General features: G+C 38.0%; 1 protein-coding gene across 7 annotated transcripts in view; it reads left to right on the forward strand.

Annotated features, from left to right (window-relative positions):
• The first annotated feature begins 488 nt into the window (after positions 1 to 488).
• SORBS2 (sorbin and SH3 domain containing 2) overlaps positions 489 to 23169 on the forward strand; it is a 155493-nt gene continuing 132812 nt past the window's right edge. For 5 of the 7 annotated variants that reach the window (XM_071807601.1, XM_071807605.1, XM_071807599.1 and 2 more), the window contains exon 1: positions 490 to 666. The gene's annotated coding sequence lies outside the window, so the exon portion shown is untranslated. Of the gene's footprint in view, positions 667 to 3088; positions 3230 to 23169 lie in introns of all 7 variants that reach the window. The other 2 variants (XM_071807600.1, XM_071807618.1) reach the window with 2 other exon arrangements.

Consider the following 23169-nt stretch of genomic DNA (forward strand, 5'->3'; position numbering starts at 1 on the left):
TACAATCTTTGAAAACAATCTAATAAACAGCAACCTTTAACTTGTTAAGATCAATAAATGTATTTATAAATACTGGGAGTAATTGTGATAATGGCAGAGGTTGGCTTTCTGTAAACAAGCAGAGGTTTGGGCCTTATTGTTGGAAAACTAGCTGCCTGTTGTATAATGATTACCCCTGTTTCCTAAATATAGAAGATTATTTACCCTGAGTGCTCATACTGTGCCTTACACTTAAATTTAACGCATCAAAAGAGTGCAGGTGTTCATATGGTAATTTGCAACCTATTGGCTTGGGTTGCTTGCAGTGGGTGCTCCTCGCTGCTACAGCCCTTTAGCTCTTTTCAAAACGGAGCGCTCCCCGCCAGCCGAGGGCACGACTGAAGACAGCGAGGCCAGCTTCTCCTTCCGCGCCTGGAGCGGGGCGGGCGCGGCCGCTCCGCGGGGCGCGGCTGGCGGGGCCGGCGGGGCTGGCGCGGTGGCGGGCCCGGGCGGCCGTTGGCTGTTGCCATGGCGCCGGCAAGCCGGGGGAGCCCAATGAGCGGCCCGCGGCCGTGCTGGAAGGACCAGCCATCTTGCTTATGGGAAACAATGTGACATATTATGCTGTGCTTTACCGGGGAATAAACAAAAATCTCCTCGGAGGAAACGGAAGAAACGGGCATATTAGTGAGTAATTACAGCGGCTTAGCGTGTTTACAAGCTGCCATTTTGGCAAGCGGGTGACTGCCGGTCCTGCTGGCTGATCGGAGGAGGTGGAATGCGGGGTGATAATGCTGCATATCTGCTGTCAGGCAGCGGAGCGAGGTTTTGTCTGGTAAAGGCAAGGTTTCTCTGCAGTGCTATCTCAGCAGCTCGCTAGCCACTCCGAGTGGAAGCCTGTGATCCCGGCGAAGGGTGGTGCCCGTCCTTCTGCTGCTGCTCCGGTGTGTGTGTGCGTGTGTGAGCGGCTGCTCCCGGGAAAGCGGCGCTGCTGCAGGCGCAGGTGTGTGCGGTTCGGCGGGGCTCTGCGCTGCGGGCTGGACAGAAGCTCCTTCGCAGGCTTAACGTGCTGCTTTATGAGCAGATTGGCTTAGGAGCTTTTGCCTCTGGACTCTTCAACAAAAGGAAGCTGCTTGTACATCTCGGCTTGTGTGAGAGAGGTACGCCTTTGCAAGGACTATTTCGATTTTTGTAAAATAAAACTGAGCAAAACTTCATGCAAGGAATAGGCTTCTTCAGGTATCTTTGCATTTAAAGGTTGATTTGGTCAGTGGCTTGTTCTGAGTGGTTGCTGAATTAATCGATCTGATTGCATTTTTGTTAAATATTTCAATGGGATGTTCCATATGGTTGCTGATTCAGAAGGATGTTTATAATTGTTGCTAAAATTTTATGCGTGCATTTTCTACTAAAAGGAAAGGATTTTTTTTATTTTTTTTGCTTTTCATTGTGGTTTTTACCATCAGGATAGCGTAGGTACAAAAAAATGTTATAGCACTTGCGAGCACATTTGAAAAGCCTGACATCATTGAGCCCATCATTACTGAAATTCATGCATTGTGTTCTGTCTCAATGTACCTAGATTTAAATTGTCCAACTGCTGCTATACAATATGTAGGTCATAATAAAAAGCGGGTTTTTCATCAGCTTTCGATGGACTGCATGCCCCAGTGCTGTGGTTGATTAGTTTGTGGTACTTGTACTGTTAAGAGTAGTGGTGTTACAGCCAGCTCACACCTCCTTTTTAAAGATATCGCACATACCGTGCTAGACAAGAGCACAACACACCCATTGTGTCCCTCTGTTTGGCGTTCAATGAAAGGAAGGAAACCAGCACTCCACATGGAGCACAAGCACATTAATAGCACAAGATGGTTAAACTTCCATTGAACAATCTCAGTGATTTTTGAGATAGGCTAGAGAAGAAAATAAAAACATAAAGACAAATGGAAGGTAATAATTGAAATGGCAAAGGTTTTCTAACTGGGACTATACGGTAATGCTGTAGATTTTCAGTGCAAAATGAATTGTTCTGAATAGTTATTAATCATAACACATCTGTTTTAGAGATGAAAATTGTAATTAGACCTAGGCCAATAAAACTGCAATCCATCAGTACAGATAATGTTTATATTAAAACTAGCATTTTATGAACTACAAACAGTATTCTGAGTACTACAGTTTCTGATTTAGCTGATATGCTGATATGAAATACATTAAATTATTCTGACAAGTGAACCAAGCATTCTGATTCACCTTGCATCTATAGAAAATTAAATGATATTGTGGTCTTAAATCTTTAATAATTATGTAGATTTAAATCGCACTGAGATGAGCCATTTGTTTGCACAGTTGAGTGGTCGTGAAATCAAGAATTTGAGGTCTGGTATCTTTATAGTTAAATTAGTAACCAGTGCTCTGTAATTAGGAGGCAAATTCCAATGTGTTATTTCTCTGTATATATCCTGCAAAGGTATTTGAACAAGCGTGTTCAGCAACTATTCCCCAAATGAGACATTGCATTTGGAAATAGCAATATAGAGATGGATTGCTACCATGCATTTTCTCCCTTAGAAAAACTCCATCTTACTTGAATCATTCCAGGATTTTGTTATTCGGTGAATGCACAGCCCAACTTCTTTTGCTGTATCTGTGTGTAGGAGTCATATGGTAAGTTGTTTAGAGAACAGCTTTTGTCTGTGTTCTATAAAGTGGAATGCACATTTATAGTGTGGTGCTACATGGATATTTAGGATTGAGTCTCTAATTATAGTGAAAATTATAAACAAGCAGAGCTGGTATTTCCTTTAAGGTGTTTGTAAGCCTTTAACAAAGAGATAGAGAGCTTTTGTTATAACAATACAAAATACGGATATAGCAGTATTCAAAAAGTGAACAATCTTGCAGTTCAAGGTGGACATAATGTCACTATGAAGGATTTAGGGTTTAAGAAAACAAGTGAAGACTATCTATGATTAATAACTAAACAGCGTACACCAATTATGTGCTGATAGATGTGACTTATTTGTCCATATAATTTAAAGCAGTATTCTCTACTCTTTCAATTCTGCTTTTCTCCCTTTGTCTTTTTTCTCATATCAATTCCCAGCTTCCCTGTTTCCTTACTGTCTCTTTGGCAACATCTGATCCTCTCAGAGCTATTTGTAAATCAAATCGGTGACTGTCAGTAATGGCCATGGAGGTGCTGCAATAGAATCTGGTGTGGAGGAAGAATTTAAATGAGTTAGAGGTAAGAAACCGTAATGAAGTAAGAAGTGTATCCATTATGAACTAGTTCCTCATGATGTAGGTATAAATGTGTAGAATTGGGTCACTGATGTAGAAATAAAATGGGCATGAAGAGAGAGGGACATATTTCAGCTCATGATGAAATGAAGTGTACTTATAAACAGAAGCTTACAAGAAGACCTTGACAATAATATAACACAGGACAAACTGGGTATTTTTATGCTGGAAAGGGTGAGAGTGAGTTCCAGTTGAAGTCTGGAAGTTTTTCAGGTTTCAGTGTAGCCATAGTTTCTATCCAAGAGATGATTATACATGATCTGTAAGTCTGTATGTTATGCAAAGTAAGGCTCTCTCTTGGTCAGCAGTTATGTAAATAACATCAGCTGTCATACTTTAACATTAAAGTCACTTCAAACATTTTTTTAGGTGGATGACCTTCGAAGGTGACTCTGGGCCCACGTGTTGTGCTCATAAACAGGATACCAACAAAGCAAAAACAGGCAGATAGATCCTAACATGCTGTATCATAGTAGTAGGTGCAAATAGTAATAGAAATGAGAGAACAGGATGACCAAAGAAGGTAGAATGCAGTGGTGTAACAGTTTTCTGTATGTTGTTTGTTTAAAAGAATCAACTTTGTGCAAACAGTGATAAGCATCAAACAGCTATGCAGTCTGTGGAGCACAGTAACCTTTGGAGAGCTAGTGTGGGAGTGTGTTACCTACCCTCAACCTGTGGACTATTGTCTGTATACTTACATATATGACGAACTTGTGAGTAACAATACAGGTGGCATGTGCTCAGGGAAAACACTCAGATATCGAATTAGGGTACCTTGTATAATGTTACACTGTGGAATGACTGAATGTCAATTCTGTGTCAGAAGGATCAGGTATTGAATATAATACACCAATGATGAGGATTCATCCTGGAGCAGGCAAATTGCATCAGATGTGACCTTGAAACAGTGTTTCTGCTCCAATGAGTCTATCCACACAAACATGGAAATAAAAATTGACAAATCCTCCTTGTTTGTAAACAAGAATTTTACAATTGTATACTTTGGTATGCTCTCCTACTACTCTGATCCTTTCCCATGTCATTGTTTCAGTATTGCATGAAGCATGTTACTCATTGCCAGTTTCTTTACTGTTGGATGTAGTGTATAGGTTCCAATTTGAGAGATATTCTGTCTGTGTTCATCTTTCTTCAAGTAGTGTCTTGTCTTTTCATGAAAGTGTTTTGACACAAGTTGATCTTTATGAAATTATGAAGCTTCTTAGCATTCTACGGCTAAAACAAAAGCTAAAAAGACTTTCAAAGGCACTGAGGTAATGGAAAACTTTACGTATGGGAGGGAGAAGGGAGAGACGTAAATACTTAGAAGGGCAGCATGTATCTTGAGTGAAGGCGTGCTGGATGACCACATTCTACATCTAATTCTGCTTTCAGTTTTTTTGAAACGTGAAATGTATTTTTCTTCTAAGATGTATTGTTCTATAACAATGATACATCATAGCTAATGCTGCTGTAAAGCAGGAAACTCCAAAGATGCAGCCTTTTTTTTTTTTCTGTTGTTTCTAACTTCTTTCCCTAAATAGATTGATTTTTTTTTTTTTCCCCATCTTTTTGTACTGAATAAAGATAGTGTTCTGATTCATCCACCTTAATCACCAACCACCATCAGGGGGTTGAATAGCATAGATGTGGTTCTGTGTGCTTAAGTAACCTGAGTAACATAACACTTTTTAAAGAGTTCGTGCTGAAGATCCCAAGCCTCTAAGGATGGGTGGAAAAAAATACCCATAATGGTGGGAAAAGCAACCTTTCTTTCTCTGAATCTTTACTATGATCAAACTATGCACTAAACTTTTTCATTAGCCTTTTCAGAAAATAGCTGTTAAATAGTGCTGGGACATGTAAGTAAAGCTTTTATTATTCTTTATAGGACAGTTGTTCTGCATTTTATATACAAGTATTAAAGCAGAGTAGAACTGAACTGTTTGATAGGCAACTAAATCTATCCCCAGTTTGGCAGCAGTTGCTGATTAGCTAAATTTGTCCACAAACGTAGTGGTTTTACTCTTTGCTTCTTCAGGACCCAAAGGAAAAGGCAGGGATGCATGAGGAAACCCAAGGGAAATGGAATCAGTAACTGCAGTTCTCATACCTAAAAATCAAATTCATCCAGGCTTACAAAAACAGTAAAATGCATTGATTTCTAAAGGTTGCATTTGCTTGCAGATTCAACAGTTATGCTAATAGTAAATCAGTAGTTCTGACTGAAGGTCAGAATAGGTGGAAGAGTCGTCGTGTTTTTTTCAAACTGTTTAAAAACAATGGGTCCTGTTCCTTACTGAGTTGGGTTTTTTTTTGAGCAGTGTCAATAGGTGAAGTCTCAGTTCAACTGCAGCAAGCTGAAAAGTAGTTTTAATGCTTCCTAAGAGTCTTAGGGTTGGATGATGCGGCCCATGATGAGAAAGAGGTAGGGACTGTGTCAAGAGCCGTAGTGTTCTTTTCAGCACGTTGCCATGTTGTCTGAGGGCTCAATAACTGTAGGATGAATGTAAAACTTCGTCGCCATAGTGGGCCTTGAGTGTTACTGTGTTTAATAAAGCCACGTATTTCTCAGTGGGATAGGCACGTGTGTGTGAAGCCATAGGAGGCACAGTGTGCCACCTTGCAAAAAGGCGTAGATATTACTTAAACATCGTGTCAGTAGTAAGTGATGAAGGTGCAGAAGATGCAACACGTTTTCCTATGTCAACAAGTTATAAGTATTTGTACCTGAGGTAAGAATTTGAAAGATAAATTAGCTAATTATAGAGATCTGATGGGTGTTCTCTACAAAATGTAGTGACCTATCTCTAGATTTAGCAATAAAGAATACCAATAAAAGAACAGAAATAGGAATTTCTGAAATCTAAATTGTAGAAGAGATATTAGTACATGAGTTTATAATATATAGAAAAGTCAGAATGAGTTATGAAAGCAGAGTGGTCAGATTTATATTTTTACTATGATTAATGAGATTAAATGCAAAAGCAGAGTAGACTATACCACCAAACTTGTAAAAGTACAAATTTCAGTTTATAACAGCTAGGATTAAGACTACTTTGGTCTTTTGATTGGAATAAAATGCAAATATAAGCAAAATATCTCACGGCTGTTTACAGCTAATCTCAAACTGGTTTGAATTTGACTAGAACAAGGTTATCCAATAGGACTGACTTCCTAAAAGCTAATACTTTGCCAAAGTATATTTTTAGCAAGTGAGAGGGGGGAAGGCTGCCCATGATTCAGTTATCTGAATTGATTCCGAAGTCAGAAAAATGCATGAACTAGAAATTATGTATGTTACTACAGGGAGCCTCTGTGCATATGAGCAGTATTTTTACTGTTCGAAGTGACCAGAAAGGAAAAATAGTGATTCAGGGCAATAAAACAAAGTGTGGAGTACACAGTTAAATTGGATGCTTGAATGTTCTGTCTTTGAATGTTTATTTTATCTAAATATTAAAAAAATCAGGCATTGTTATAAACCAAAAAATACTTCCTTTTTCGTAAACATAAACATAAACTGAAATCAAGATATTGTTGGCACCAAGTTTTCAAGCAGGTGCAAAAGATACATTTGTAAGGTACTAAATGCCCGTTTTTACTGAATTTCATGTTCATTTGGGAACCTCAAACTCTCTGCTCTGTTACGCAAATAATGAGAACTTAGGTAGTTTCTTGAACTGTGATAAATAAGAATGGATAAATAATGGATATGAGGTGATACTTGATTGGTGAGAATTACAAGAATTGTATTTTAGGAAGGTTATTTAGTAAATCTCTAGCACAAATGTTTTGCTCTCTCTGAAGCAGCCAGTATGGACCATCATTAAGGGGTGTGTTAATGATTAGATGGCCCCAGATTTGGCTTGGTATTTCAGCTGCTCTTTTGAAACATCATGCGACATGGAATTTTTGAATTTCAAAAAGATTGTAGCTTTTGAGGCAATCCTAAGCTGTAGTGATTGGCCAAGATGAAGTATATAATAAATAATTCCCTTTTGAACATACAGGTCACACTACTTACTTTTGTGTGTTTTGTGCTTTGCATGTGAATTCTGAAGCAGCTATTGTCTGATTTAGGCATTAACCTTGTATTTTTTTTCCTACTAATAGTAAGGATTTTAGAGACAAGCAGTAGCAACTGAAAGCAATACCAGTGCAAAACACTTAGTGTGTCTTTTAAGTCACATATTGAGCATATACGTCACACTGCTCCTTCTAGCAAGTTACGCATTTTACACATTTTAATAAGCAAATTCTGACAGAAGCCAGCAGTTACCAGTACACTTTTATTTAATTTTGAGTGAATTTATAATGAACAAGCAGTGACATTCCCCCAGATAATCAAACTCATGGTAACTGCACTGTTTTTCTTTGGAGAAAACTGTAGTTGTTAGGAATCTCAAGGAAATAATTTCAGTGTGACTGATGCAATCTAATGGTTAATTTGAATAAGTAACATATAAAAGAGGCTAATCAAATGAAGTGCTACTGTATGAGAGCTAAGTGAGATGCTGACAGGTTTGACAGTAGAATAAAGACTAAACCAAAGACTTTGTTTTGACATACCTGCAGATAATCAGGCAAATTCAAGTCTTTTAGCAGACCTCTTCTATAAGGGTCACTTTACAGATACAGATCATGTAATTTGAGCCTTGCAGATTATTCTACTTTCAAACAAGCATGACAGAGAGGGTTTTAGTTCCTTATTTGCATAGCTGTAGATTTACACATTCACATGCTTTTGCCGGTGGCTTTTGATTCACAGATGACTGATTTATAGTTTCGAGCAAAGGCCAGATTCAGCGCACAATTTATCGTCAGGACTGCAACCTCTACAAAAATTGTTTGGAAGTCTGCACCTGTTCTTGTTAACATATACTATAGCCAAGCATTAGAAGGATGCCTTGCAGCTTGAGGCATTAGTTTTCTTATGAGCACAGCAAAAATAATTGCAGAGATGTTATGCTAAATTAATGCAGGTGTTAATTTGTTTACTTTTTTTTAATATTTAGTGGTGTAATTATCTTAAACATAATTCTCTAAAAATTACTCACTGCTTAGGTAAAAACCACAAATGAAAATAAGCATGTCAGGATGACTAAAAAAGCCGCAAAAAGGACAACAGCAAATAGATGTTACACTATTTCTGTGTAGATGGATTCCGCTTTCAGTTCTGGTGTTCACCTTCTGTATCATTAGCCATCAGAAAAGAAAGGGTAGATGAATTTTTTCCTAATGAACAGCAAGTTCATCTGACTTGCTAGTTGAAAGGACACTCTTGTGTTTAAGTAATTGTTTCTATCAGTATTACATTATCACATTGCAAAGAAAGCATCAAAGTCAAGTTGTCTTTGCAATAGGTGCTGAATGTAAGAGATGAAACAAACTTGATTGCAAAGGTAAACTGAAGGGCATGTTTATTGACAGGTGGCTTTGACCACTACTTGGCCACAATCTGTTCTGTGATACCAGTGGTTTCCTGATGGCAAAAATGAAAATTTAAAAGGAATATGAGGAACAAGAAAATAGTAGCTTTGTAGATGAACTTGGGAAGTGTTCTTATGATGAAAGGCTACTGCTTCTTATGAATGGATGATACTTCTGTGGTAAAATCTAAGCACGTATTGTCCAAAGTTGTGATGAGAGTTTTGGGAGTTGCAAGAGGAGACAGGAAGATAATTATGAAAGTGCTTGAAAGGGAAGAGGAGAAAGATATAATTGTGGCAGTGAGAAGAGGAGGAGCCAGCTGTATGTGCCCACTGTTCTGGAGCAGGGATGGGTGTGATGGCTTCAAAGCAGAAAACTAGACTGGTCTCATGGGGTGCATTTTGCATAGATCAGAAAGTATTGCCTAAAACTGTGGGCCCAGATACTGTAGCTAACTTGTGTGATGACAGAGGCCAAACAATAGCATTCCTGATGAGGGACCAAAAAAATAAAATTCAGACTTCAAAAATGCTGTGGAGAAATCAGTCCTCTCAGGAAAAGTTACAACACACTGCTTAGGAGAGCAAAAGGGAAGCAGGTGCTAGGAAAAATGAACCAGGTCCCTTGAGGAATTCAAATGCTTGAGTATTCAAGGTCCTTTTTTTTTTTTTTTTTTTTTAGGTGTATTTGCATTCTAGTTAAATTTCTAATCTATGCACAGCGTGCCAGGGTGCACCACGGATTATTTTGTTTGTTTGGTCTTCATATGTGGACTTAAGAATTCCAGTTTACAGTTTTGAAAACAAATTGATCCTTTCAGTGGTTTTATTCTTTATCTCACCTTTTATTCTTGGGAGACTGATCAAGTCTTGGCTACTCATAAGCATGTTAGATGAAGCATTAAAAGTTTGGCCTGTGTTTTCCAATAGGTTGTTATGTGAATATCCATTATGGAAATGGGACTCTCTCTAGCTGTCCGCCACGAAGAATGGAATAATGCGATTCTGAGGACAGGGATCAGGCAGTAGGCAGTTTGGAGGCAAGTGTAATAGTTCATAAAAGAAGTTGCTGTGATATTTGGTTTAGCTGGCCACTCTAAAAGAAGGAACTTGATTCTGAGATTCTGAAGTCAGTACCCTGAACTATCTATGAAACAGTTATTTACACTCTGAACTATCTGCTCCTTCTACTATGTCTATATATTTGCTGATAATTCTCCGTGCTCATTCCTGTCCATTGGTTTTGTACTGAATTATTTTAACCTTAGCAAATTGTGTTAGAATGTTAGTGGGATAGCTTGTGTGTTTTCTTTATATACACTTATGTAGTAGGTATGCAAATGATTTATAGAAAGTGTCCATTCCTCAGAGCATGTACTTGGTTTTCAAATTATCAGCTGAGCTAGAAGTTTGAAGGTGTGTTGAATTCAAACGTAGCATAGAAGAATAATTATATTGCAGGCTTTCTTGTGTGTAGTCCTCTCAGAAATCTGTGTAGCTCCACTGTCATCTTCAGTATTGTATATATTTTCGTTAGACTTCTAAGGACTTGGTCGTCCAGTATGTTTAGGAACAACTTCTCTTTAAGCTCATCAATAATGTATTTTTCTGAACGAATCGGAGATAATGCTGTGAAAGTTTCACATTCAGCACCTAAAATTGTAAAAACATTCTCATCATGTATGTAAATTAAATATTCCTAGAAGAAGACTCTCCTTTTGTTATTGGACTTATTTTTACCAGTGTTGGCATGTGGATAATTTTTACTGAGCATCTTTGTAAAGACATAAAAGGATTTTTAGCTATTCAGTGCCCAAAAGCAAATAGTTTCATTAATGAACTTCTTCAGGGATAATTTTAGAACTATATTCTGAGGCCTCAACCCCATTTTGGTGGGTACAGTTTACGACTGTAAAATTTGTACCCTTAGATTTGTAATACTGTGAAATCTAATTTCCTGTTTCTTATAATCCTAAAATACTGTCTCTTCCTGCAAGTGCTGAAATTAAGACTCAGGCTTAGGCTTGTAAGAATCTAGTCTGAATAAGACTCTTAAAAGCAAGGTCACGACTTCAAGGTAGTTGTTCTTCCGTGACTTACCTCAAAGCTGGGTGCGTATAGTATTCTTTCCAAAGACACGTTCTAAACAAGGAACTTAAAATGGATTTAAATGTTTGTTTGAAGGAGGAAGAGAAAAGTTTAGCAAAATGGATCTTACAAATGAAATTATTATAGACTATGGTATTTTCAGAAGCTCTTGTAGGTCCGTATTCTCCCTTTGAACACAATAATAAAAGTCCTCCCTGAATTAATTAAAAATAGCTACAGGAAATGTCTGTGCTTTTAAATGCCACTAGAAGGCCTTAGTATCCAGCTCTAGGTTTTATCTAGCTTTAGGTTCTGCCCAAAATGCCTAGTAAATGCCTTTTGGAGAATACTAGAAGGATTTAATAAAAGAGGGGTGGGGGGAAAGTGTTGCGCTTTTGTCTATTTCTGCCACTTAAAATAATGTGTGGGTTGGGTTTGGTTGGTTGGGTTTGGCTTTTTAACTCACAGAGGCAATTAATTCTTATCGTTCTAATCAGTATTATCTGATCGTTGACACCATCTGAACAAATCTGCTAACCTTATTTACAGTATATTTATTACTGGAAATGGCTTTACATGTATGTATACGCACATTTTTTAATATTTTTTTTATGTCGTGGTATATACATGATTAGTTCTGCCCCCTAAAACTTGATGAACATTGGAAGTTGCTTTCCAATTATGCTGTGCATTTCAAGCTGGGATCCTACAAATGCTAACCTGACTTGAAAATTGAGGGCAGTGTGGTTTTGGTGTGTTATTGTGCTTAACTTTGTGTGCTGTATGAGACACACCTGAATGTCTGAAATGTCTTTAACAAAATCAAGGTAAGGGATCACCTTAGTTTCATGTAGGGGATGAATTGGGAAATAGAGATATTGTGTTGTCATTACAAAGGCAACACTGTTTCAATATTGTATCAAAGATGATTTTGTATGTTGTCTTCTTTAGGTATGGGTCACGTAACTGTTGTTGGCATAGAGTTTTGTTTATATTTCAATGTCATTTCTATTTTTAAAAGTACCATAAAACCAGTTTGAAGTACTCAGTTTAGGGACAGTTTAGACTTCAATCTCAACTCACGTATTTCTAGTTCATTACACCAGTCTATTGTAAGCTGACTGTTATAAATAATCAAAAGCCATAGAGATACTATGTAAAACTATTAGTGATTTCCCCCACTCTGTTGTTGTACTCGGGTTTCAAATTCTAGTCTTCAGATAACTGTCGATCATATGTCACTTCTTTTCACCCTACTGATCAGAATGCAAAGGCTAAAAAATGAAAAACGCTTTTCTAATGTTTTCCTTATGAGCAATTTGTTTAATTTGTGTAGGAATCAAATATGTGTGAGTGTAAATTGCAAGTTAATGGGTTCATAGCAGAAGGCAAAGCAATACAGGATGCTTAGTGTGTTTTGGTCACTAAATTTGTAATAATTAAACTTCTGCTAAGAGATGTCTAGTATGTCTACTTTTAATGTTTTTGTGTACAACACAGTAATTTGACAACTTCTGAATCTCTATGATCTCTTTCAGGAGGTAAAAGAGAAAACTGAGATAATTAACTATCTTCTGCAAATTTAGTAGAGAAAATTTTACCTTTCAACTTCTCAGTTTTGTTTTTCCACATATATATATATGTATATAAAGCTTTTTCCATATATATATAATGTGTATATATATAAAGCTTTGAAGCCATTCTAGAAGCAAAGGATAGCAGAAGTCACTGACTTCATCCTTGTTGCGGTTCACCCTGCAACATAGGTGTCCTGGTTCAGGAACAGTACGGCAACCACCCTCAGGTCGCTCGGTCCATCAGCTTGCAGACACCAATGTGGTGGACGGCAAATGGCGTTTATTGGTAGGCAATAAAGCAATATATACCTTGAGTTTTACAACGTCACATCCGCCTGCTTAGGTAACACACGAAACACTACACCTATCAGGGGAGGGGCCACTATCTTCCCGTACAGCGCGAGATCTTCCGAACGCAAGACCCTAACTACCAACACATCCTTTAGTTTTCTTAAGTGCAAATGTCCATTGTTGCTTGTAGTGATCTGAGGGTTAGAACTGAGACCAAGCTGATGAAAAATTGAAAAGCCATGAAGCAAAAAAGGGTCTTTTGAGCATTTATTATTAATAGGTGGATGACTTTGAAAAACAGAGGATGTTACAGTTCTGAGGAAGTAAAAAATTTCTAGGAAAGGAAATCTGCCTTTCCATACGTTTATTTTTCAAAGAGAGGAAATTACCTAATAAGTGTAAAACTTCAGGGATACAAAATAGGCTATCTCCTTCAAATTATTTTACCTTTGACTTCCAGTTCTTCTACATCTTAAGATCTGCCTGAATATGGTTGTGATATTTTCATTTCTGCTTTTCAAGCCTTCTTCTCTATAACTTCAGTTGCCATGGATTTGGGTTTATGGTGTGGACACAGGTGCTGCTTCCTTTACCCAATGTGCAAATACATATAATCATGTTGCTGCAACTGTCTGTTTCTTGCTGTTTGAGAATATTTTCAAGGACTTCTCTCTCCACCTCCCTAGTTGACACTGGCCTTTGTTATTTGAATTAAAATCCCTAGAAGGCCTGATTTTTCATAAGAAGTATACACTGCATCCTTTGAAAAGTGTGTGTAGCTCTTAATGTGTCATACTAGCTACCAAAAAGTGATGTATCAAAGAAGCATTATTTTAGAATTGTGTCTGTAGACTGTTTTACTCGTGGAATGATTTTCCTGTGCAGGGATAAAACCTTTGGTGGAAAACGCGGCTGTAGTTTTGGATTCTTTATTAATTAGTGATGTTCACTGATCAACAATGAAAGTGTACTGATGGAGGAGGATTAGGAAATTGCTAAAAATCCTTTAAGTAATGTCATACTGATTTCTGTGTTGTCATCACTTTACTTGCCACTTACATGAGGGTCTAGGTCTGTTAGCTGAAAAATTAGTTCTGGCCAGCAAATACGTCAACATAGAGCAAATAACTGGCAATACAGCTGTAACATCCTGTGTTGCCTTTAACACAGTGAACATCAACTTGTCTTTCCCCTGCCAGGAAAAGCATGACTATAGCTCAAACAAGTGTTTCAAACTAATAGCCTGTTGTACGATTAATGGTACTATAGAGAACACAAGTAGCAAACAAAAGCTGTGAAAGAGCTCTCATTTTCACTTAGCTGAAGCAATACATGATAGATGACTACATACTAACATGATTCTGTTAAGAAGGCAGCAAAACGAACAAAAGCTCAGCACTGATTCCCTGAGCCATTTTCCTGGTGGGCTCAGGCTACTTTGGGTATGGAGTACCCACTGGGGGATGATGGCATTGTGCTATGACTTGACTTTTGTAAGCTGAAGCTGAAGAACTTAGAAGACAAGTGCTCCTTTCCCACCAAGCTACTAGTGTGAGGAAGTGTCAAATCTCTGGGTGTCAAATGATCTTCAGGAACAGAGAGATTCGAACAGGAAAGGATCAGTTTTCTGCTTTAGGGACTTCCTGTTGATCATGATACATCACACTGCAGAAGAAGAGATTGGCCAGGTGACTTGCCATCACCAAAAAAAGAAAGATTGTTTAGCAGCTTCCTGCTGCTATATCATTGCCTTTCTTTAACATACTTATATAACTTATCTGTCCTCGAAGTTACAACAGTCTGTATTTGGATTGTCTGGAAAGCATCAGTTTCAATAATACTGCAATTGGAATGTCAAGATTTTTCAAATCCAAAAGTATGTATGTCATAACATCCAGCTGTATGATGGGATTACTCTGACCAACTGCAGGTGAATTCACATGTTGAGTCCTTAATTTAACTACTGTTGTGTGAGTAGGAAAGAACATGTGAGGCAGCTACTGGCTGCATCTGTCTGGGAATCACCAAAAATTTGGTACATGTTAAAGCCAATTTTTAGGGTCATGCTCAATTTCATAAAGGCCCGAGAGCCTTGATGTTTCTAGCTAAGATATACATTGATACTGATCATATTCTGATGCCATGGGTTTGCCATTCTGGCTCTTGCAACTCCAGAGCTTTTGAACTTCTCTGCAGGAATCATAGTTCGTGCTTTGTATGATTTATCTGTTGTCTTTATTGTGTAGGCCTAACTTAGTAAAATGAATCTGTGGCTGCCCATAGCATGAAGCCACAAGCTTGACAGGCCGGTTCTAACTTATTAGAAGCAGAAGGGTGAGAAACAGCTTTACTGTGCCCACTGAGCTGATTACAGAAGGGGTGGTCCATGGCACCTTTGCAGAAAGCAGTGATTCAGTTCTGCTCTTGAATAAGGTAATTTCTAAATCTGTAAGAGATTTTGAGCTGAGTCCCAATCTAAAATAATCTTTTCTTTAAGTCATATTACTTTGAACAGTTACTCACCGATGTCTGTGGCTACCCTGCAGGCCCTCAAACTTGCTGCGCTGTGTGCAATGCAGCATAAAGAAGATGTAGGCTAGCAGTTGGGCAACTCTGGTCGTGATTTGACTTGTTGTGTATGTTTGGGATTTGAGCTTGATTCTGCTCATCTGAATCACCTGAACTGCTTCTTTTCAGGCTTAAATTAGAGGAAAGGACACTGTTTAGTGCTAGGGGAAAAAAAAAAAATTGCTAAGGATAACTAGGCACTGGAGTGTCTAAAGAATTTGGGATCTCTTTCTTGCTGGTTGCCTTCTGAAACAGGCTGTTTAAATGTCTGTCAGGAGTGATACATTTACTTTTGATTTTGCTGTTATGAAGCAGATGAACAAGATGACCTGGAAAACTTATCTCTTTGAAGATACAAGGGATCATAGGAGAACTGGCTCGAATTCAATCTACTGCTTCTGATATTGCCCAAAGTCAGAATGGTTTGTGACTTCCTACAAGCTGACATGGATTGGTTTGTAGCCAGATCTCTTTTCGCACCCTTCATGAATAACTAGCCTGTCTCTGCTATCCCATCAAAAATTCTTTCAGAATCAGTCTATAGAAACAACTCGTGTGAAGTCCTAAGAATGTGTGGTTTGGGAGAAAAGGATGTCATCATAAGGAGAGTTCAAGCTGACTTCAATTTCTGCCAGAATGGTACAGATAGAATTGCAGAATAATCGAATGGTTTGGGTTGGAAGGGACATTTAAAGGTCATCTAGTCTAACACCTCTGCAATGAACAGGGTGCTCAGAGCGCCCCATCCAACCTGACCCTGAATGTTGCCAGGGATGGCACATCTACAGCCTCTCTAGGGAAACTGTTCCAGTGGTTTGCCACACTCAATGTAAAAAAAAAAAAAAAAAAAAACAAACTTCCTTATATCTAGTCTGAATCTTCCCTGTTTTACTTTAAAACCATTACCCTTGTCCTATTCAACAGGCTCTGCTAAAAAGTTTGTCCTCTTCTTTCTTAGAAGACCCCTTCAAGCATTGAAAGGCCACAGTCGGGTCTCCCCAGAGCCTTCTCCAGGCTGAACAACCCCAGCTCTCTCAGCCTTTCCTAATAGCAGAGGTGTTCCAGCCATTTGATCGTTTTTGTGACCCTCCTCTCCAACAGGTCCATGTCTTTCCTATACTGAGGGCTTCAGAGCTAGATGCAGTACTCCAGGTGGGCTGCAAGCAGACATTGCCAGCTTGTGTCCAGTTTTTCATCCACCGGTAGCCACAAGTCCTTGGGCAAAAGCATACTTTTCAGTCTTAGAGCTACCATATTTGCCCAATAGCCTTGGTGCCCTTGGGCATGGCACGCTTGGCTGACTCTCTGGGCAACTCCCAGTGTGTGGCTGATTCCACCTGTCAGGAACTGATGGTCAAGCATTCCTTGTAATGTGCCAGATTACATATTTTTCCAGTGGTACATTTAGTGATGTCATTGACAAAGGTGTTCATGATGCCCATGGGCTTGGTTAAGATACAAGTCTCGCAATGGATCTGCTTAAGCACCATGTACAGATGGATGCAGTAACTCTGCCATTCTTATATTGCTTGTAGCCCTTCTCTTGGGTTTTGGTGACAGCATTCTGGAGTTGTTGTTGAGAGCAGGAGCTGACTTGGTAAGCTCAGGCATTTTGGCAGCACCTTTTCTCACCAAGAAGCAACATGAAGGTGGGCAAAAATGGAGGCAGTATAACTGCAAATGACCTGAGTCCGCTGGTGGCATGTACATGAGCTCTTGAAATAACTACCTTCTTTACAGCCTGAAGGACTGATAACTGTCACAATTGTGTGAAACCGTGAGTAGCAAACTGAGAGTTTGCTGAAGCAATTGTATCTCTATGAGCTTTGGCAGACTTCAGCTTTATTTATGATATTAATATCCTATGTTGCAATTAGAGGTGGGAAACCCAAATGCAAATGTTGGATCTTGCTAAAAAACAAATATTGCCTTTAAGATCCATCTGTTGAACAAAAAAATAAACCCAAAAAGATATCAGAAAAATAACAGACTCTACCAGTCTTAGCTTTTATTCTAAAATGCTGAAGTGTTATCTACCTGTAGCTGGAAGCATTCAAAGCTTTGCACAGTTGCTTATGTCTTTAGGTTGTGTTTTCAGTTAAGTGGATAATAGTAGCAAAATGTATAAACTGACTAAAGGAACGCTTAAGGAAAGATAGTTCTCTACACTGCTTTTAGCTGTTGTTTGACTTCTTGAGGAGTTTTGTACTCAGTTGAGGTGACCAGTATCATTCCCTTCACCCTGGGCTTCAGTGCCTGAAAGCTTCAGTTGTGGTAGGTCTGCTATCCCCTACCCTCTAGGCTACGAGTAGCAGAAAACATTAAAATTATTTGACTGGTAAAGCTGAGGACTGTTATTCATATAGATTCCATATTTTTTACTTCAGTAAATTGGCAGCATAGCAAATTGGCTGAACACCATTGTGTTAATTATTGAGAAGCCTAAATTCCTTTGTGGATTTAGTCATGGTAATTGGAACAGAAGTTCAATATAGAGTGCAGAGATGTAAAGCTGGCTTGGCCATAATCTGGTGGTTTAAGAAGGAGCAGAATAGCATTAGGTCTTCTGTGCTCTGGAACATAAAACCATGTGACATGAAAGGAGGGAACTGGAACTTCTGTTTCTCCTGTGAATTTCTTCTGCTTTGCATGGACTTAGTCTGAGGCTAAGCAGGGCGGCTGTGCACAGAAGCCTGCATGGCCTCAGAGCCTAGGGATGGCAAATCTCCCCTGAGAAGGGTACGCAGTCTTATCCATGGCAAACTGTTGGAAGGCATTAATATTTCAGCGTATATTGTTCAGGTGTTAATATTTCAGAGTAACTGGAGGAGAGGCAGTCCCTCAAATTTTCCTTTCTCCTAGGTAAATTCTCTTTATTAGGCTAAAGAGAGTCAGGCTCTTGCTCCATGAGCCACATGAAGTCTGTAATTACTCTGCAAAAGATGGGCCTGTGTCCTCAAAAGACCAGACACTAGCTTGGTGCTTAGTATTCTCTGTCAGCAAAGTGGGAGATGTGACTGTAAATCCTTCCGGAAATTAAATCCAGCTTTTCCGTATCTGTGGCATATGTTTTAACATCCATCAGTACAATGTTTTTAAAAAAATAAAATGTGGTGGGGTAACACCATCTTCCACAGTTTTTATGAATAGTGAAAATAACCTGAGAACGTCTTATTGATGTTTGTACCTCAGTGGCAAGGTTGATAAAACAAAAGTTTGTATGTGACCGCTGTCATCAAAGTGGTTTCATCAACATGAGACACCACTTGCTTGGTCCAGCAGGAGAATTTTAGCTGATTGGAACTTTACTGTTGAAGGATATATGGATGCTTTGGAATTTGGGTGAATGTAAAACTGGTATTTTAAAGTTTGTCACTTTGGATTTGGGCTCAAAAATCATTTTGAGCAGCTAATTCAACAAACACAGGCATTGGAGTTGGTAAGTCACAATGAGTATTGCACGTTTAGAGTGCTAGCTTGTTTACAGGCCTGAAGTTTAGGCTTTTAGGGAAACCCTGCTCCCTAACACCGCCGACACCCCTCCAAAAAAACCCTCACAATCTTACACAGTAGCTGAACACACTCTAGCAGAAAATTAGTCTGAAAGACAAATAACCTTGTACAAAGTTCTTGAAACAATGGGCTAGTAGTGTGTATCAAGAGCGTGATAAACAATAAGCTTCTGTTCTCCATTTCCTGAAAAGGCTTTTTCGTATTGATTTCCCCATGTGTTTTTACCTGTTTACTCTTGGAGCAAAGAAAGTTAGTTTTACTAGCAAAATAGTGCTCTTAGCAGGCATATCATTCTCTTGGTCCAGTTTCATACTGATTTCTGCAGTGGCTGTAGTCGCTTTTCACATCATAAGGAGAGCAGTTCTATGGTTTGCTGCCAGTTGTATGAAATTGGTGTAAGTATTGGAATTGGTTACAAAAGATGACCAAGAGGGTTTAAATATTTAGCTAATATGCTTTTAATAGCTGGGGGTTTTTTTTGATGCATGTGATTTCACTTCAGGCTTGAGAGTCTCCTTATGCTTTAATGTATTTATTTGGTGTTCAGTTAAAGATATTGTAATTTTTAAAGGATTTTATATTATATAATGCTTTTCTTAAACATATTAAAAATATAACTATTTCAATGACTGACAGAATGCTGGTTTTGAGTCCTTAGATGTCAAACTAAATTGGCAGCAATGAAATTCAATCCTGTATTGCCAAAGGTGACTGTCAGAAAATCTGGTATTAGCCATCTTTCCACCTTCTATTTAGGAAACAGATTAATTCTCCAGAGACATATTGTCTTGATAAGCATTTTATGATGTTTTTGTTTTAGTATATTAGATGTCAAAGAAGTATAGAGAAGGTGACAAATCTGTAGACGCTGATTCTGTATCAGAGCCTTTTACATCTTCAGAAACATTTAATCATAAAGACAGTCAGTGACACTTTGTAGCTTTTGTAAAAGTTCATGTAATAGATATATCAAGATTCCTGAAAAGAAAATTTCAAGTTCTGTGGTAAACTCAGTTTACTGTGATGGCAGAGCTTCTTACATACAAACCGTCTTTCACAAAAACCTGGCTAGCGGTTTCAGTGTTATAGAATTTTCTTTCTGTCACCAGACAAAATTTTATTATGGGAGCGGAGGAGAGAAGCAGACTTAACAAACTCCAAAGTGAAATATAAGAACTGAATATAGCTAAACACAGATGGTGTCTTTTAAAGAGAACGCAGCTCTACTGTTCTAGAGAGCAACAGCAGAGGCAACTCTACGTCAAACATCTGCCAATTTGCACAAACATCAGTTTGTGTTAATGAACTGAGAGCATGATTCTTCATACTTGATGTCTTGATGCATGTTTTTCAAATGTGAGAGTTATCAGCAAAACACTTTTGTAACAAATTCAGGCGGCTTCTTAGATACTCTACTGGATCAGAGATTGCCTGATAACTCTTGGCTGGCTCTCGAGTGCTTTCTGAAGAACTCAAGCCAAAAAAACCCACAATTCCAAGCTTCCTCTTTTGGTTCTTCCTTTCTAGTTTCCAGATTTTTCTAATGAGTGTATAGGGATGAAACACTCCTATAACAAACATAAAGAGAAAAGTGTAGTAACTTTATTATTACCTAATGATATTAGTGAGGTGGGCCATCCACCTTGTTTGAATGAAATGAGAGAAAAGAAAACCCTCTTTGGACAGGGTGGAGCACTCTGCTTTTTTAATGTGAAGAGCTACTTTGGGATGTACTGAGATACTAGAGAACAGAATAGTTGCAATTTATTGTTCCTGAGGGATGTAGATAATTTCCCACTTCTTGAAATGTCTTTACCAAAGATTCTATTGCCATGTGTGCTGGGAAAGATACATACATAAGAGCAAGACTGCTCTGTAGCAACGCTAGGAGAATTTTTGAAGTATTTTAACATAATCACCATGGGTAGTTCATTGAGGTAACTCATTTTCTTTAGGGTTAGGAAAAAGCTCCAGATGTAACTATCACAGTCACTTGGCTGTGTACATATTCTTCCTTGCGATGTTGAATTCTGTGTTCTGAAAGCTTGAGTCACTTTGTTTTTCAGTAGACTATCCACCTTTCTCAACATATAGCTCTAATGAAACGTTTTTCAGGAGTTCATTTTCATATGATCGTCTATAAGATTTCCAAAGTACCTTTTTGATACATATCCAACTAAAGAAAATTGCATGTGTATTTGTAGACATTGGTATATGTGCTGTCATTCTAATATGACAATTCTTAAGCTACTGCTACTACATGAGGCCGAGGCATGCATGATGACATAAGGCATCAAGATGTAGTTAGAAGCAACCTTGCTAGAATGTACAGCACATTTAATGACCGGAGGGAGAGCAAGAACTGTTAAGACATTAATAACATCTAGCTGAAATTTCTAAATTAAATTTGATATCACTGGAGACTAATTTTTCAAATCTGTTTTCATTCCTTGGCTTTATAGGCATATGATGCATTTGTCCAAAGATGAGCATCCCTGGCTTTAGGTTTGGTTATCACATATGTCCAATTGTTTTTCATTTATTTTGCATGATGTAGAAACAACCACAAGTAATGGTTTATATGATCTATGTGTAACTAGGTAATCGATCCTGTCCAAGAGAATGGCCACAATTCTTTCTAGCTCCATTGCGTTTCAGCAGTGGAAGCTACTGAAAGCACATCTGAGACACTGAAAAAAGGTTCATTCTTATTTGTAAGATCCTTCAGTATCATATGTGTCTAAGACATTCACAAGACTAGCTGGAGTCCAGGACAAAGAATGTGGGTGGTAGCTTCACTCCTGTCTTTCTGTAGTTTTTTTTCTGTAATCTGGGAAATACTAATTTTGGAGATTGTATAGTGGAGCATGTATACAGCTCTTTTGTTTGTCAGCATGTTGAACTATTTTTTGTATCTCTCAGCTATCAGGATTCTTTCTTCTGGTTTATTAGAACTCTGTCCTGTAGCATCTGGTCATGGAGCTCTTGGAAACTTGTACCAAGTACCTACATGAGTAGTGTGAACTGTACACTTCTTGGTAATGTTTAAATTGCTTAATACCAACCATTGATTAAATCACACTGCAGTATACCAGTAAAGAAATCATATGCTTGATTTTAGTGTTGCTGATAGCTACAAAATGAGAGATACAATTAATCATCAGTCTCTGAAAAGCATAAGCTGATCATCCTGGTAGTAGTGACATATTTGTCTGTTATACTAATAAACATACCGTTATATTTATCTTTGAGACCTTGAGTTAATATTTATGACATGTAATGTTTCCTGTAGATAAAAATAATCTAATTTATATCCAGTAGTTAAAGCACATCTTAGTGTATACCAAACCAGTGCTTTTGTCATGTTTAGTAAGCGCTAAAAGTACTGATAGGTAAGTTATTATTCACACAAACCAGTTGCAGAGTGTATGAAGGAGCAGGTACCAAAATGGGTTAAGCGCTGATGCTTAATCAGTTAATGGTAAATCTGCCTTCTGAGAAAATGCTTCAGAAAACAAATGCTGCAGTGCAAAGCAATGTGTATTGTATTAATGCAGTAGTAAACTGATACTGCTAATAATTATTTTAACATATTCTTCTATTTTCATGTTTGCATAGTACTAGTATTTGGCATACAGATATTTGTGGATTTTTAGATTGATTCAGATGAAAGCATTATGGATAGCAAGGTAATGTAGCATCTGACACTAGTGGTCTGGTACAGACCACTAGTCTTGTATCTATTTACAAACTATGCTGCATGTTGCACCTGACCATTACAGCTCTCAGATTGGCTGTAGTTCACACATTCATACATTGTCTGAAATATAAACTGTTTGAGTCCTTAAATGTCTTTATTCGTGGATGTCAAGTTAAGTATAAACTGAGCTTTTTAACTTACATGAACTAGTTTTGTGAAAAGTAAGTCCTAAACTAGCCTTTTGGAATAAAGCAGCAATGATTATTAATTTAATGGGCTGATATTATATTTAGAGTTTGTGGGGTTGTGCTTTTTGTTGTAGCTGCTTTTAACTACAATATCACTAAAAATAGTTGGGATCAAATGGAAGGGATGCTTCTGAGCTAATCCGTAAAGAATTTGTGCTATATTTTCACACTCATCAGCTTTTTCATTATTATTGTAAGTGTATTATAGCTAATGTTTTTTCTTTGAGTCATCTGGAACAAGTATGCTTGTGTTTGTTTTTAACAATGAGCATTGTTTTACTATTTTAATAGTTTACTAAATAGCCTGTGTGTCTGGCATCTTGTTTCATGTGTCAGTGTAACTCTCAAATAGTTACTGTTCACAAATAAACCAGAAATTAAGGTGACCTGTAGTGTTCTAAAACGTGTTCAAATTAGTGTGCTTAAGTAGACTTGATTGGAAATTTAATAGATACTGAAACATTTTC

This window comes from Patagioenas fasciata, chromosome 4, assembly GCF_037038585.1.
Source record: "Patagioenas fasciata isolate bPatFas1 chromosome 4, bPatFas1.hap1, whole genome shotgun sequence".
Taxonomy (NCBI): Eukaryota; Metazoa; Chordata; class Aves; order Columbiformes; family Columbidae; genus Patagioenas; species Patagioenas fasciata.